This window comes from Nerophis ophidion, linkage group LG20, assembly GCF_033978795.1.
Source record: "Nerophis ophidion isolate RoL-2023_Sa linkage group LG20, RoL_Noph_v1.0, whole genome shotgun sequence".
In the NCBI taxonomy this organism is placed as follows: domain Eukaryota; kingdom Metazoa; phylum Chordata; class Actinopteri; order Syngnathiformes; family Syngnathidae; genus Nerophis; species Nerophis ophidion.
In genome coordinates this window covers 10,551,378-10,569,372 of record NC_084630.1, presented here as the reverse complement: position 1 = coordinate 10,569,372, position 17,995 = coordinate 10,551,378, and the positions used below count along the sequence as shown (strand labels likewise).

General features: G+C 37.7%; 1 non-coding gene across 1 annotated transcript; it reads left to right on the top strand.

The window, feature by feature from the left end:
• Positions 1–11,333: 11,333 nt before the first annotated feature.
• On the top strand, positions 11,334–11,447 carry LOC133539315 (U5 spliceosomal RNA). The gene has a single exon (XR_009803274.1). It is a non-coding gene; the product is annotated as a U5 spliceosomal RNA (small nuclear RNA).
• The last annotated feature ends 6,548 nt before the right edge of the window (positions 11,448–17,995 follow it).

Below are 17,995 nucleotides of genomic sequence, written 5' to 3'. Positions count from 1 at the left end.
ACCCCGACTTAAACACGTTGAAAAACTTATTTGGGTGTTACCATTTAGTGGTCAATTGTACGGAATATGTACTGAACTGTGCAATCTACTAATAAAAGTTTCAATCAATCAACAGTGCGTATTCAGAGTGCATGTATAAAAAATTTAAAAAATTCCCAGTCCACAAGTATTCTCATTCACAACACATTCTCTTAGCTTTCCATGTTATGATACATGTTCATACCATTTAGTGGTCAATTGTATGGAATATGTACTGAACTGTGCAATCTACTAATAAAAGTTTCAATCAATCAATCAATCAATCATGCACACATTATTTATTGACTGTATCTAAAAAAGATAAAAATATATTTTTATTTAAATGAAGATATGAAATAATCCTAAATGAAATACAATGATTTGGTTTATATTATTGTATATACTAGGTCAGGGGTCACCAACACTGTGCCCGCGGGCACCAGGTAGCCCGTAAGGACCAGATGAGTAGCCGCTGGCCTGTTCTAAAAATAGCTCAAATAGCAGCATTTACCAGTGAGCTGCCTCTATTTTTTAAATTTTATCCATTTACTAGCAAGCTGGTCTCGCTTTGCTCAACATTTTTAATTCTAAGAGAGACAAAACTCAAATAGAATTTGAAAATCCAAGAAAATATTTTAAAGACTTGGTCTTCACTTGTTTAAATATATATATATATTTTTTTACTTTGCTTATTATAACTTTCAGAAAGACAATTTTAGAGAAAAAAATACAACCTTAAAAATTATTTTAGGATTTTTAAACACAAATACCTTTTTACCTTTTAAATTCCTTCCTCTTCTTTTCTGACAATTTAAATCAATGTTCAAGTAAATTTAGTTTTTTTTATTGTAAAGAATAATAAATAAATCTTAATTTAATTCTTCATTTTAGCTTCTGCTTTTTTGACAAAGAATATTTGTGAAATATTTCTTCAAACATATGATTAAAATTCAAAAAAATTATTCTGGCAAATTTAGAAAATCTTAAGAATCACATTTGAATCTTATTTCAAAGTCTTTGGAATTTCTTTTAAAATGTTTCTTCTGGAAAATCTAGAAGAAGTAATGATTTGTCTTTGTTAGAAATATAACTTGTTCCAATTTGTTATATATTCTAACAAAGTGCAGATTGGATTTTTAACCTATTTAAAACATGTCTTAAAAATTCTAAAAAAAACAATCTTAATCAGGAAAAATTACTAATGATGTTCCATTTTTTTTAAAAAGATTCGAATTAGCTAGTTTTTCTCTTCTTTTTTTCAGTTGAATTTTGAATTTTAAAGAGTCGAAATTGAAGAAACTATGTTTCAAAATTTAATTTTCATTTTTTTCCTGTTTTCTCCTCTTTTAAACTGTTCAATTAAGAGGTTTTTTTTCATCATTTAATCTCTACAAAAAACATTCCGTAAAAGAAAAAAAAATGTACGACGGAATGACAGACAGAAATACCCACTTGTTTTGTATATATAGATTTATTTATTAAAGGTAAATAGAGAAAATTGGCTATTTCTGGCAAATTATTTAAGTGTGTATCAAGCTGGTAGCCCTTCGCATTAATCAATACCCAAGAAGTAGCTCTTGGTTTCAAAAAGGTTGGTGACCCCTGTACTAGGTCATAAAATCAGTGTCAGTTGAGTCGGTCCCTAGGTTGCCTGTAGGGATTTTTTACTGTCCAGCAGATGTCAGTATTTAGTGACACAGTATCGACACAGTATCAATACAGTTTTGCAATGTGTCGAAACGATACATGACGCTGTCACACCAAATTTATTCTCCCTACAAAAAACTTCCCCCCCATTTACTTCCAGGGTCATGATTAATACAGACGTTTTGTTAACGCTATATTACAAAAATTTTTAAAAAACAATTTACAAACACAAGCTATGGGATGACATAAGAGGAAACGTGACCCCGGAAGTAAATGCGTCATCCCATAGCTTATGTTTGTAAATTGTTTTTTAAAAAAATTATAATATAGCGTTAACAAAACGTCTGTATTTTTATAATATAGCGTTAACAAAACGTCTGTATTAATCATGACCCCGGAAGTAAATGGGGGAGAAGTTTTTGTCGGGGGGAGGAAATTTGGCGTGACAACGCCTCATCAACCCATCACTAGCATTTGGGTTAGAAAGTTCCGAAATATTATAAATATACCTTGTAAGTTTTCGCCCTTGGCCTTGAGTTGTTGTTAGTACCACAGGATTCCCTTCCACTGACAATGCTGCTGACACAGTCGTCCTCTTCCATGACGGTTGTAAGTCCACACAAACAAACAAATCTTCAGAATCTCGCTTAATAAAATCACTACTAGGATGGTCTCTCTCTCTCTGGCTAAACGCACTGGACTGCGCAAGTGCGCGCATGCGCACACAACCCTTATTTCGCTGGGCACAAATTTGGCGTCACACTTGATACTAGTACTTATTACGTAGTTCGCAGTCGACGCTAAACGCTTATCGATAAACGTGTTCGTATCCTACTTTCATGATTTTCTTCCATGCAAAAAGGCCAGGCTTTTTCAAGTTTAACATGAGAAGCAGAACGTTACCTCTGACGTTGACAACATCCGTACCGTAAAGCAGTGATAGCTGTCGCGAAAGCACATGCTCTCTATAAAGTCAGCGGAACACACTTATCGGCGGTCTCAGTGTGAACATTTTTACATGATACGATACTTAAAATATTTCTAACAACAAACGCAACGGGTCGCCGACCGTGCAATGCACAACCATGCGCATCAGGCGTCATAGTAACCCGGCAACACAGTTTACGACAGTCGGGTGCCTCCAGGGTTGTTTTTTTTTAAATGTTTATTTATACATTTCAACATTAACAAACAAATGAGAAACAATAATCAAAATAGTTCAACAACAGTATAAAACATCACAAAACCATTATAAAAACAGTACAAAACAGCGCCAGGGGGTTGTAAATTCAAAGTAAAAAAAATACAATACAAAAAAATATATACCGTATTTCCTTGAATTGCCGCCGGGGCGCTAATCTATTTAAAACCTCTTCTCACTCTTGCGCTTACCAAAGGCATGCGGTAAAATTAAGCATGCGCTAATTATTTTAAAACCTCTTCTCATTCCGGCACTTACCAAAGGTATGCAGTAAAAATGTGAGTGTGATGTAAGCTTGGACCTTAAATCCTACTGAATAGCTCTTAATCTTCTTCCCTTTATGCGATTTCAAATTACCGGTATTGAAATCAGCCTCCTCCATTTTGAACATGATGACAGGGGAAGTGTCACTCGTGATGTCACGGTTTTGACCAGGCGGTAATACTAAGCATGCGCTAATTATTTTGCGAAGCGAGTTTGACCCGGCAGTAATTTAAGGCAGGCGCATACTATATGCCCTGCGGCAATTCAAGGAAATACTGTATGTTTATTATTGCAAGTTTGTCCTTAAATAAGATAGTGAAGATACTAGACAACTTGTCTTTTAGTAGTAAGTAAACACACAAAGGCTCCTAAGTAGTCTGCTGACATATATAATAACATATTGTATCTTTTATCATTCTATTATTAAGGACAAGTGTTAGAAAATGAATTTTTAATTTACTTGTTCATTAGCTGTTAGTATCTGGTTATTTTCCATTTTAACATATTCTAGCTACACTTCTGTTAAAATGTAATAATCACTTATTCTACTTTACATTAGTTTCAAGGAAGTACAGTATATATTAAACAAAGTGCAAAGCCATAGGCTCATTCAGATTCATGAAATAACTTAAATTTAGAACAAAGCATCATCGTTTTCACAGCTTTTTTGTTGTTAGAGGTAGAGAGCGTTTTAAAGTAAAGCTCAAAATCTTTTTTAAAGGCACAAAAGACAGGCCGGCTATTGAGAAACTTACATTTATGAATATAAAACTTAGCTAATAAAATAATGAGTTTGCAAAGATAGAATTCCTTTTCAAATTTTGTTGGTGCCTCCAGGGTTCAAATATGAATATTTCACAGACGACGTCTTTAGTTCATCGTGTAGCAATTCTTAGAGGTCTATTTTAAACTGTATGCAATATACTGTATTCAAATCAAAGAAATACAATTATACATATTCAAGTGCAAAGCACATTGAAATGTTATTTAACTGCAGAAAACATGATCATTTTTCAAACTGAATTAAACATAATTCAATCAATCAATCAATGTTTATTTATATATTGCCCTAAATCACAGGTGTCTCAAAGGGCTGCACAAACCACAACAACATCCTCGGTAGAGCCCACATAAGGGCAAGGAAAAAGTCACCCCAGTGGGACGTCGACCGTGATGACTATGAGAAACCTTGGAGAGGACCACATATGTGGGCAATCCCCACCCCCTAGTGGACCGAAAGCAATGGATGTTGAGCGGACCTAACATGATATTGTGGAAGTCCAATCCATAGTGAATCTAACATAACCGTAAGAGTCCAGTCCAAAGTGGATCCAATTTAATAGCGAGAGTCCAGCAGGACGGATGTTGTTATAGTGGATGTTGTCATTATTATAATTTTTTTTAATCAATGCATACTATTTTCTGGAATGTTGGTGTAAATGTGAAAATAATTGCAAAAAACATGCATTAAATGTGTTATTATTGCTATAATTGTTAATTATGCCCTGCGATGAGGTGGCGACTTGTCCATGGTGTAACCCGCCTTCTGCCCGAATGCAGCTGAGATAGGCTCCAACGACCCCCTGCAAGCCCGAAAGGGACAAGCGGTAGAAAAATGGATGGATGCATTAAATGTGTTATTATTACTATAATTATTGATTATGCCCTGCGATGAGGTGACGACTTGTCCAGGGTGTACGCCGCCTCCCCCCCCGAATGCAGTTGACATAGGCTCCAGCGACCCTTCGCGACCCCAAGAGGGACAAGCGGTAGGAAATGGATGGATGGATGCATTAAATGTGTTATTATTACTATAATTGTTAATTATGCCCTGCGATGAGGTGGCGACTTGTCCAGGGTGTAACCCGCCTTACGCCCGAATGCAGCTGAGATAGGCTCCAACGACCCCCTGCAATCCCAAAAGGGACAAGCGGTAGAAAAATGGATGGATGCATTAAATGTGTTATTATTACTATAATTGTTGATTATGCCCTGCGATGAGGTGACGACTTGTCCAGGGTGTACGCCGCCTCCCCCCCGAATGCAGTTGACATAGGCTCCAGCGACCCTTCGCGACCCCAAGAGGGACAAGCGGTAGAAAATGGATGGATGGATGCATTAAATGTGTTATTATTACTATAATTGTTGATTATGCCCTGCAATGAGGTGGCGACTTGTCCAGGGTGTAACCCGCCTTATGCCCGAATGCAGCTGAGATAGGCTCCAACGACCCCCTGCAATCCCAAAAGGGACAAGCGGTAGAAAAATGGATGGATGCATTAAATGTGTTATTATTACTATAATTATTGATTATGCCCTGCGATGAGGTGACGACTTGTCCAGGGTGTACGCCGCCTTCCCCCCGAATGCAGTTGACATAGGCTCCAGCGACCCTTCGCGGCCCCAAGAGGGACAAGCGGTAGAAAATGGATGGATGGATGCATTAAATGTGTTATTATTACTATAATTGTTAATTATGCCCTGCGATGAGGTGGCGACTTGTCCAGGGTGTAACCCGCCTTCCGCCCGAATGCAGCTGAGATAGGCTCCAATGACGAAATTGCAACATTTTCTTGTTAAATTTCACGTTTGCTCTTTTATTCCACTGTTTATGTTTTGTATTTTTTTAATCATATTTTTAGAATGTGTCGTTGGGCCGTTAAAAGATTCCCTGCGTGCCGCAAATGGCCCCCGGGCCGCACTTTGGACATCCCTGTATTTAGGTATCAAAGCCACTGTTTCGTTGAAACCTAAGAACGATTGGGGATAATACCTGCAGTATCAATGTTATCAAACACTTGAAATGTCTAAAGCATGGGTGTCAAACTCTGGCCCGCGGGCCAAATTTGGCCTGCCGTGTAATTTCATTTGGCCCTTGAGGCAATATCAAATTAACATCAGAGCTGGCCGGCCGCTGTAACACCGCATTCACCACTAATACTCATACTCATACTCGTCAAACCTCTAAATTTTCCTGGGAGACTCCCGAAGTTCAGTGCCCCTCCCGAATTACTCCCGATTTCTATCCACCCGGACAATAATATTGGGGGCGGGCTGTAAAAGCACTGCCTTTGGCGTTCTATACAAGTCGCCACGTCTGCTTTTCTTCCATACAATCAGCCTTCTGGCCCACTCACATAATATATGTGGCTCATACACACACACACACACACACACACACACACACAAGTGTATGCAAGGCATACTTGGTCAACAGCCATACAGGTCACACTGAGGGTGGCCGTATAAACAACTTTAACTCTGTTACAAATATACGCCACACTGTGAACCCACAGCAAACAAGAATGACAAACACATTTCGGGAGAACATCCGCACTGTAACACAACATAAACACAACATAAACACAACCGAACAAATACCCGGAATCCCTTGCATCATTAACTCTTCCGGGACGCTACAATATACACCCCCGCTACCACCAAACCCCGACCCAACTCAAACCCGCCGCCGAAAAGAGGCATTCAATTTATATTTTTATTTTACTTGATATGCCATTGATATTTTTTAATTATTATTATTTAAAACTCGATTTTGCATGTCACTATAAAGTTATATAAGCCTTGCTTGGTCAATATTCAATGCAAAACTTGTTTGGGTCCCTATTAAAGGATTAATTTGTTCCACCTTGGCCCGGGGCTTCGTTCTGTTTTAAATGTTGGCCCACTCTGTATTTGAGTTTGACACCCCTGGTCTAAAGGGTCCAATTAAAATGAAAGTAAAGCTGCTTCAAAAGCGGAACTTTATCTGTTAAAATCTTAGCTCAATAACGTGAATCTTCCTGATTGGAATTCCATATTTGTGGGGCCATCGCATTTTAATTATCATGTTTGTAAGGTCAAGTATATTAAAAAGGATCTGTATGAAAGTGTAGAGCATGGGTGTCAAACTCTGGCCCGCGGGCCAAATGTGGCCAGACGTGTTTTTTCATGTGGCCCTTTAGGCAATATCAAATTAACATTAGAGCTGGCCCGCCGGTATTATACAGCGGCGGTGCCGCTGTAACACCGCATTCACCGCTAATACTCATACTTGCTAACCCCCCCCGATTTTCCAAAAAGACTCCCAAATTTCAGTGCCCCTCACGAAAATCACAGGGGGCAACCATTCTCCCAAATTTCTCCCGATTCCCACCTGGACAACAATATCGGGGGCGTGCCTTAAAGGCACTGCCTCAAGCGTCCTCTAAAACCTTTTGTCACGTCCGCTTTTCCTACGTAGAAACAGCGTGCCGGCCTAGTCACATGATATATGTGGCTTTTACACACACACACACACACACACACACACACACACACACACACACACACGCTAATGCAATGCAAGCTTGGTCAACAGCCATACAGGTCACACTGAGGGTGGCCGTATAAACACCTTTAAGACTGTTACAAATATGCGCCACACTGTGAACCAACACGAAACGAGAATGACAAGCAAATTTCAGGAGAATATCCGCACTGTAACACAACATAAACACAACAGAACAAATACACAGAACCCCTTGCAGCACTACCTCTTCCTGGACGCTACAATATAAAAATGTATTATTAGCCTGTGGGAAAAGTTTATTTTGATATTTACCTGAGAAGGCTGCAAATAGAAAAAAAAGGCATTCAATTTCTATTTAAATTTGATTTGATATGCCATTGCTATTTTTAAATTATTAGTCCATCCATCCATTTTCTACCGCTTATTCCCTTTCGGGGTCGCGGGGGGCGCTGGCGCCTATCTCAGCTACAATTGTAGCTAAATTATTAGTATTATTTGAAATTTGATTTTGCATGTCACAAAAAGTTATATAAGTCTCGCTTGTTCAATATTCAATGCAAAACATGTTTGGGTCCCAATTAAAAGGTTAAATTTGTTCAGTTTAAAAGTTTGGCCCACTCTGTATTTGAGTTTGACACCCTGGTGTAGAGGGACTCTGTTCTGAATATTGGAGCGGTATAGCTTGGCTGGTAGAGTCGCCGTGCCAGCAACTTGAGGGTTCCAGGTTCGATCCCCACTTTTGTACTGCCTTTGTGCCCTTGGGCTAGACACTTTACCCACCTGCTCCCAGTGTCACCCACACTGGTTTAACAATGTAACTTAGATATTGGGTTTCACTATGTAAAGCGCTTTGAGTCACTAGAGAAAAGGGCTATATAAATATAATTCACAATAAAAAAATACATCTCAGGCAGGAGGCTAGACTTAAAAATTAAATCCTGAACAATGAAATATTAAAGAAATACTATTTACGTGTACTATTTTAATGTAATGTTTTAATGATAAGTTATTTGGAAAAGTTAAAAGTGACAGAACCCAGGCAGTGGTGGTGGGTGGAAGGAGGAACCAAAATGTGGATAAAACAAATATCAAGAACATCATTTAGGAACTAAAATGAGGTGAACGAAGATGAGTAAAACACACGACTCTGTTGGAGCGTCAGAGAACGTTATACTTCAATTCAAATTTGAGCTATCTCAATATTTACATCGAAAAATATAAAATATATAAAAATATATAAATTGGGGATTTAGCGCCCCCCTCTGTTGTGTCGGCACTCCTACGACAGTCCACGTTGAGTTCAGAAAATAAGTGTCATAGTAAAATAAGTGTTTGTTTTTCTGTTTTAAAATTATGATTTTTTTTGTTGCTATCTATTCCATGTTGAGCATATAAATAAAGCCATTTCAACACATGCATTTGATCATACATGGACCCCAACTTAAAGGCCTACTGAAACCCAATACTACCAGTATTGTAGACATCTGTGTTGCTGAATCTTTTGCAATTTGTTCAATTAATAATGGCGAAGTCAAAGTACAAAGATGGAGTTGGGAAGCTTTAGCCTTTAGCCACACAAACACACGGTGATTCCTTGTTTAAAATTCCCGGAGGTGAAGCTTTACTATGGATCAGAGCGGTCAAGCGAACGTGGTTCCCAACCACTTGTCAACCGGCAGGTTTCGGTGAGAAAATTGTGGTAAAAAGTTGCCTCTTACCGGAGATCAGCTGAGCTTGCACCGTCCATGCAGCTGACGTCGATTTCCCAAGACACCCGTGGACACACGCCTCCGACTATCAGGTACTATTTAATCTCACTAAAACACTAGCAACACAATAGAAATATAAGGGATTTCCCAGAATTATACTAGTAAATGTGTCTAAGAACATCTAAATCCGTCCCAATGCAATCACCCTTTTTTTTTTTTTTTTTTTACTTTTTTTGTTTTCTAGTCCTGCGCTATCAATATCATCATCCACAAATCTTTCATCCTCGCTCAAATTAATGGGGAAATTGTCATTTTCTCGGTCCGAATAGCTCTTGCTGCTGGAGGCTCCCATTAAAAACAATGTGAGGACGTGAGGAGCCTTCACCCTTGTGACGTCATCGTCTGCGACTTCCGGTAAAGGCAAGGCTTTTTTATCAGCACCAAAAGTTGCGAACTTTATTTTCAATGTTCTCTACCAAATCCTTTCAGCAAAAATATGGCAATATCGTGAAATGATCAAGTATGACACATAGAATGGACCTGCTATCCCCGTTTAAATAAGAACATCTCATTTCAGTAGGCCTTTAAACAAGTTGCAAAAATTATTTGGGTGTTACCATTTAGTGGTCAATTGTATGGAATATGTACTGTACTGTACAAAATACTAATAAAAGTTTCAATCAATCAATCAATCAATCAATCAATGATTATATTTTTACATAACAAAATCATTTCAAACTACAAATAATTTTAAACAAACTATTGCATCAGAGGAGTCGTCTGAGAGCTGTATGAGTTGACTCTTTTCGGATGGCGAACCCACAGGTTTATTATGTCTGCTTATTATATTGCTAACAACAAATCATACGACTATTTAAGTATGTTAGCACATACAGATGATTATAAGGGGCATTAAAACATCCATACATGCTATAATACAGGGGTGTCAAACGTACGGCCTGCAGGCCGGATCTGGCCCACGAACAGGTTTTATCCAGCCCGCTGGATGAGTTTGCTAAATATAAAAATGAGCCAATTTTTAATGAAAGAAACTGCTGTTCTAAATGTGTCCACTAGATGTCGCAATAGCAATTCTTTGTATCTTTGTAGATGATGCAACATATGTACAAAATCAACCACATGGTGTTAGTGCACCAGTTGAGTAAAATGAGCAAACCACATAAATAACATTCTGTCATTTGATTTTGATGTAATTTTTTATCGCGATAAATTGAAAATTAACGCTAATGAGAAGAACATTATCACAAAATGTATTTAAAAAAGGGCTTCACGGTGGAAGAGGGGTTAGTGCGTCTGCCTCACAATACGAAGTTCCTGCAGTCCTGGGTTCAAATCCAGGCTCGGGATCTTTCTGTGTGGAGTTTGCATGTCCTCCCCGTGAATGCGTGGGTTCCCTCCGGGTACTCCGGCTTCCTCCCACTTCCAAAGACATGCACCTGGGGATAGGTTGATTGGCAACTCTAAATTGGCCCTAGTGTGTGAATGTGAGTGTGAATGTTGTCTGTCTATCTGTGTTGGCCCTGCGATGGGGTGGCGACTTGTCCAGGGTGTACCCTGCCTTCCGCCCGATTGTAGCTGAGATAGGCGCCAGCGCCCCCCGCGACCCCGAAAGGGAATAAGCGGTAGAAAATGGATGGATGGATGTATTTAAAAAAGTATACATAATGACGGATGAAGATAGAATACTATTAACCGCAACACGTAAGTGTAAAAAAAAAAAATAAACAACAACATTATGATTTGCACATTTTCAGAATGTGCCTGTTCTATTTTTAAACAAAGAAAACAATTGGAAGTTGTCTTTGTTTTTAAGTTATCGTGCCGTGATTTTACCAGTTCGGCCCACTTGGGAGTAGATTTTTCTCCATGTGACCCTTATCTAAAATGAGTTCGACACCCCTGCTATAATTGGTCTATTTTGACATTTTTAAAGAAAGCAAAATAAACCGATCCCTATTGGCTGTAGGCTAATTCCCAGAATCCTTTGCGTCCAACCCACAAAATAGTAAAATTGAGTTTAAAGGTAAGCGGCTAAAATGTGGCGATTTAGGGTGACACGGCGTTGATTGTGAATGTGAAAGGATCACATCGGTGTTTGTTAGGTAAATAGTGCGCCACCTTTAGACCATGTGTTAACTTGGTGTGGCCGGGAATGGCATCAGCCAAAGTATTCTACCAATGTAGATCACTCTTGTTTCTCTTCAGATCGCACAAATCTTTCGCCTTTTACTAAAGATTTCCGTGGGGAGGAACAACAAGAGTATAACTGAATTTTTTGATGCCCTGCGTGAGCGGGGCTTTCTTGCAATGTTAAAAACAATTCCTACACAGTCCAGGTGACGTCATCACAGGAATCATCGGTTTGCGTCCATTCGCATAGAGGACCCGAATACTCACGAAAGTAACCGAATAAGATTTGAACAGATTTTACTGTATTGGGTAGTATGTCACACTAGTCTTGTGTTAATCCCTATGAAATATGCAAAGTCAGTATCGCAAAGCTGTGCTCGCTGTCGCGAATGCACGTGCTCTACAAAGTCAGCAGTACACGCTGATCAGCTGTCCCACCGTGGACAATTTTACATGATGCAAGATTTAAAAATATTTGTACGAATACATAAATAATGTACCTACTGTGCAAGGTCATAGTAACCCAGCAACACAGTTCACAACAGTCGTATTCCGAGTTTTTTTTGTTTTAGTACGGGTGCCTCTAGAGCTTATTATTGTACACTTGTTTTACCATATTTGAGTTACTGTCTAGAAGTTTGGGGAAATGCATACAGGACGAACATCCAACCACTATTCATAATACAAAAAAGGGCCATCAGACTGATACATAACACAGGACCCCGAGAACACACTAATGGATTATTTATAAAAAACATTTGATTTAAAACTACCAGATCTCATCCAACTCAAGACTGCCCAAATGATTTATAAAGCAAGTAAAGATTCACTTCCAACAGGGTTACAGAGAAGATTTTTACAGAGCGAAGGGAATTATAATTTAAGAGGAGAACTACTTTTTAAGATTCAATATTGTAGAACAACACAGAAACGAATGAGTATAACAATAGCAGGGGTTAAAATAAGGAACTGTTTAAAAGATTAAATAAAACACAGCACCAACATAAACCAGTTTAAGAAGCTTTTTAAATCATTTATCATTAGTAAATATAAGAAAGAAGAGCAAACATTTTTTTTGAAAGACAATAATATATAATATGTATATAAATACAATTTATGATTTCATAATTATACATATAGGTTATATTAAAATGTATATATTACCACTTTAAATGGAATTCAAATGAATGGTGTATATATAATATATATATTTATATATATATATATATATATAAAAGTGTACAAATGTATATGTTTGATTTAAATGTTAAACTGTGTATATGAGACGTGTGCTACATATATGTTGCTTATATATTGCTTAAAAAAAAGTAATATAAGTGAAGCATGCTTTAGATTTTATATATTTTTGAATCTTGTTCTTGTTGTGATGGGGTAGGTTTATATAAGCGTTGCTTCAACCTACACCCTTTCGGCTCAATCATTGCTCAAATGAGTGTTTTTTTGTTTTACTTTTTTTTGTTGTTCTTTTTTTTATGTGAAGATTGCCGAAATAAATAAATAAATAAAATACAATAAATAAATATAAAGTCACAGAAGACGGTGTCACGCAAAATGTCTTCCCCCTTACAAAAACATTTCCCCCCCATTTACTTCTGGGGTCATGATTAATACAGACGTTTTGTTAAAGCTATATTATAAAAAATATAACACTATATTATAAAAATACAGACGTTTTGTTAACGCTATATTATAAAAAATAAATTAAAAAAACTATTTACAAACACAAGCTATGTGAGGACGTAAGAGCAAACGTGACCCCGGCAGTAAATACGTGAATAGTTTTTTTTATTTTTTTATAATATAGCGTTAACAAAACGTCAGTTTTTTTATAATGTAGCGTTATATTCTTATAATATAGCGATATATTTTTATAATATAGCGATATATTTTTATATAATAGGATTAACAAAACGTCTGTATTAATCATGACCCCAGAGGTAAATGGGGGGGAAATTTTCATTAGGGGGGGAAGAAATTTGGCGTGACAACGCCAGGAGTTCCAACGTGCAGGACTTTAAATATATTTTTTTTGATTGATTGATTGAAACTTGTATTAGTACATTGCACAGTACAGTACATATTCCGTATAATCGACCACTAAATTGTAAGATCCGAATACATTTTTCAACTTTTTTAAGTCGGGGTCCACGTTTATCAATTCACGGTAAAGCGTCAGCGTTTAACTGTATGCATACTGTATTCCAATACGACATAAATATAATATTGAAACATATGTTTGAATGTCAAGGGCAAGCAAATAAAAAAATTATTTTGAGAAAATTATAATTTTTCAAACCTAATTTAGTTTGTGGTTTAAATATACTTTTAGTGGGTGTTAACTATTTTTTAGAATGTTGGCGTGATTTTATAAATTATTGTGAACAATACAAAAAACATATACATCAAATGGGTTAATATTATTACTATTAACATGATTAATATTTTAAGTGGCAGTGTTATTCCTTTAAAATAATAACAACTGCATACCTTTTAAGACGTTGCCACTATTACGATTAATTTAAGTGTAAAAAAAAATGCAGTTGCCCTATAATAATGTCGCTCAAAATGCAACATTATTATCTTTGCGAGGCGTATAGATTAGACCACATTAGAAAGTGTATCCAATATTGTTGTTCGATGTAGATTTCAAACCTGCAGTTCTTAAATTAGCCACACGGTGGGACTGTTCCCCATATAAGGTGCGTTCTGCAGCATTGAAGCAAATAGTTCTAATAAAACAAAACTGTGGATATTTCATTTTATTTCAAAAACCAAACCAAAAATTACAACTATCCAAAAAACAACCTCTAATTAAGACCCATAATGCTAAAAATAGGATGAGGATGTGTGGAAACACAATAGCTGCAAATAAATGTTTACATCCTTCAATAAAATTTGTTCAGCAGTCACACTGTTTTGTTTTTTTAATCACAAGAACCACATTCGTGTTAAATGGGATTATTGTCCTTTTAATTTGGATGAATAATAGTAATATTACCTCTTCTTCCGTCCTGGATTGCAGCTGCTTTTCCCCTCCTTATCTTAATAAAGACACTACCAGGTGCTGAGCAGTTAGTGCTGATGTTACCTTCTTAGTTATCAAAGCAACTGTTCGATGAAAAAGAAGACCAATTGAAGATCAAACCTGCAACATCTGTGCAATCAAACAACTAAAATGTCCCAAGGGTCCAATTAAAACTAAAATAAAATTGTTTCAAAAGCTGAACTCTTAAAACTTTCGCTCAATAATGTGAATCTTGCTGAACGGAATTCCATGTTAGTGTGGGGATCAACTGCTGGCCATCACATTTTAAAGATCATGTTTGTAAAAGTATATAAAAAAATACCTGCACTAAAGTGTAGAGGAACTCTGTTCTGCATAATTGATAAACACTATATAAATATATATGTGTATATATATATATATATATATATAAATATATATATATATATATATATATATATATATATATATATATATATATATATATATATATATATATATATATATATATATATATATACGTAGGTGTGGGAAAAAATCACAAGACTACTTCATCTCTACAGATCTGTTTCATGAGGGGTTCCCTCAATCATCAGGAGATTTTAATGGAAGCATTCACATACAATGGTTTATATAGGGCACAGAGTGGGTGGGTACAAGCAGGCGTAGGGTGTGGTGATTGGCTCATGTGTTACCTAGGAGGTGTTTCCGTCTGTGGCGGCATGTTGAAATGATTTCACTGCGCTTGTTGAAACGTGCGAACTCGTTGGGAGTTTCCTCCTCTCCCAGCTTGCTAGCCTCAACCTGAACCTTGGTATTTACCGTGATGACGGACTGGCAGTGTGCCGCGCCTCGCCAAGGAGCAGCGAGAACACCAAGAAGCGCATATGCCAAATCTTCAAAGAAAACGGCCTACGGATCACGATTGAAGCCAACAAGCAAACCGTCAACTTCCTCGACGTCACTTTCAACCTGAGAAATAACAGCTACCAACCATTCACGAAACCCAACACAACACTCCAATACGTGCACCACGACAGCAACCACCCACCCACCACCACGAAAAGAATACCTACCGGAATTAATAAAAGGCTATCGATGCTGTCATCCAGCAAAGCTGAATTCGACCAAGCAACCCCCCCGTACCAGAAAGCACTTGATGAAAGCGGATACAACTTCACCCTCACCTATGAACCCACTCCAGGAAACCAACCAAAAAAGAGCAGAAAACGAAACAACATCATCTGGTACAATCCGCCATTCAGCAACAAGTTCCTCACTCTGATCGACAAACACTTCCCCAAAGGCAACACCCTAAGAAAAATATTCAACAAGAACAACATTAAATTGAGCTACAGCTGTATGAATAACATGCAACAAATCATTTCAAACCACAACAAAGCAATTGCAAAAGGACTGCCTACCCCCAGACTAAACGACTCTGAAACCAATAATGAATGTAACTGTCGCAAGAAACCTGATTGCCCTCTCAACGGAAGGTGCTTACAGACATCAGTCGTTTACCAAGCAAAGGTAATACGCAAGGACATTAACACATCTGACACGTATGTAGGATTAACCGAAGGAGCGTTCAAAACAAGATGGAATAATCACAATGCCTCCTTTAGAAACCAGACTTTGCAGAATTCTACAGAACTCAGCAAACACATTTGGAACCTCAAAGACAATAATGTTGAATATTCAATAACATGGCAAATTCTTGCATCCAGCACACCTTACAACAGTGGTAATAAAAGATGCAACCTATGCTTGAAAGAGAAACTGTTTATTATATATCATCCAGATCTATCATCTCTCAACAAGCGCAGTGAAATCATTTGAACATGCCGCCACAGACGGAATCACCTCCTAGGTAACACATGAGCCAATCACCACACCCTACGCCTGCCTGTACCCACCCACTCTGTGCTCTATATAAACCATTGTATGTGAATGCTTCCATTAAAATCTCCTGATGATTGAGGGAACCCCTCATGAAACAGATCTGTAGAGATTAAGTAGTCTTGTGATTTTTTCCCACACCTACGTATTGCGCTCTACCACGGTATCGAGCACTATTCTCTGGATAATCCAATCAAGATATACATATATATATATATATATATATATATATATATATATCAGACACGGGGCTAGACTTAAAAAAAATCCTGGACAATGTCAACTTATTAAAGAAATACAATTTACTTGCAATATTTGTTTTGATTATAAGTTATTTGGAAAAGTTGAAAGTGGCCCTAACCCAGGCAGTGTCAGTTTGCGATATGGACTGACAATTTCTAAGGGGTGCCGCATGAATGAGGGGAGAGGTAAAGGGATAAATATTTATTTGCCCAAGTGGATGAAACAAACATCAGCATTCAAGAACTAAAATGAGTTGACCGGAGAAAAGGAAAATGACACGACTATGTTGGAGCACCAGAGAACTTCAAATTTTAGATATCTCAATATTTGCACTGAAAAATATAAAATATAATAAAATATGTTGATTTAAGCGGGGATTTAGCGCCCCCCTGTGTTGTGTGGACACTCCTACGGTAGTCCATGTTGCGTTCATTCTCTGTTGGATGTGAGGAGACGAGTCTTCCAATGAACAGTGGCAACAAATCGTACAACCGCATGGCACATAAACACCCGTAACTTGTAAATTTGGAAATAGAAGAAAAAGTAATTAAACTGATGCGTATTGTATTTGGCCTAGTACCAGAACCCGTTGTGCCCATTAAACTAAAGCGAGATGATATATGATCATTGGATATATGATCATTGGATATATGATCATTGGAAAATAACTAGACATGATGTAAACTGGCAAAGTGTTGTAGATCTAACTTGATCAATGCAATGGGTGTCCAAAGAAGTGTATCTGATGACTATAAATTGGTAAATTAAGTTGTAGCTGAATTTGAATCATCCGTCTACTGGTGGTGTACGATTAACAAGAATGTTGACAGAATAAACTATGTCCACTACAACGTACAGAGATTAGAAGATTGGACACAGGCCGGACTTGAAGCCGTCGCTGATCAACTCGCCGCCACCTCCCTTATGGCCTTTCAAAACCGTATAGCGCTGGACATGTCATTAGCGGAAAGAGGGGGTGTGTGCACAATATTTGATGAACAGTGTTGCACGTTCATGGGGCGGTATAGCTCGGTTGGTAGAGTGGCCGTGCCAGCAACTTGAGGGTTGCAGGTTCGATTCCCGCTTCCGCCATCCTAGTCAATGCCGTTGTGTCCTTGGGCAAGACACTTTACCCACGTGCTCCCAGTGCCACCCACACTGGTTTAAATGTAACTTAGATATTGGGTTTCACTATGTAAAGCGCTTTGAGTCACTAAATATAATTCACTTCACAATTCACTTCATACCAAACAACACTGATGCGGAAGGTAGCCTGACCAAAGCATTGGAAGGCCTTAGAACCCTCAGCAGTAAAAGGAAAGAGCACTCAGGCATAGATACGTCTATGTGGGATGGGTGGATGAACGTGTTCGGCAAATACAAGTCCTTGATATCATATCTATGAACGTGTTCGGCAAATACAAGTCCTTGATAGGATATCTATGGCCGTGTTTGTAGCAATACTGACGTTGTGTGGATGTTGTTGTATTCAATCAATCAATCAATCAATCAATGTTTACTTATATAGCCCTAAATCACTAGTGTCT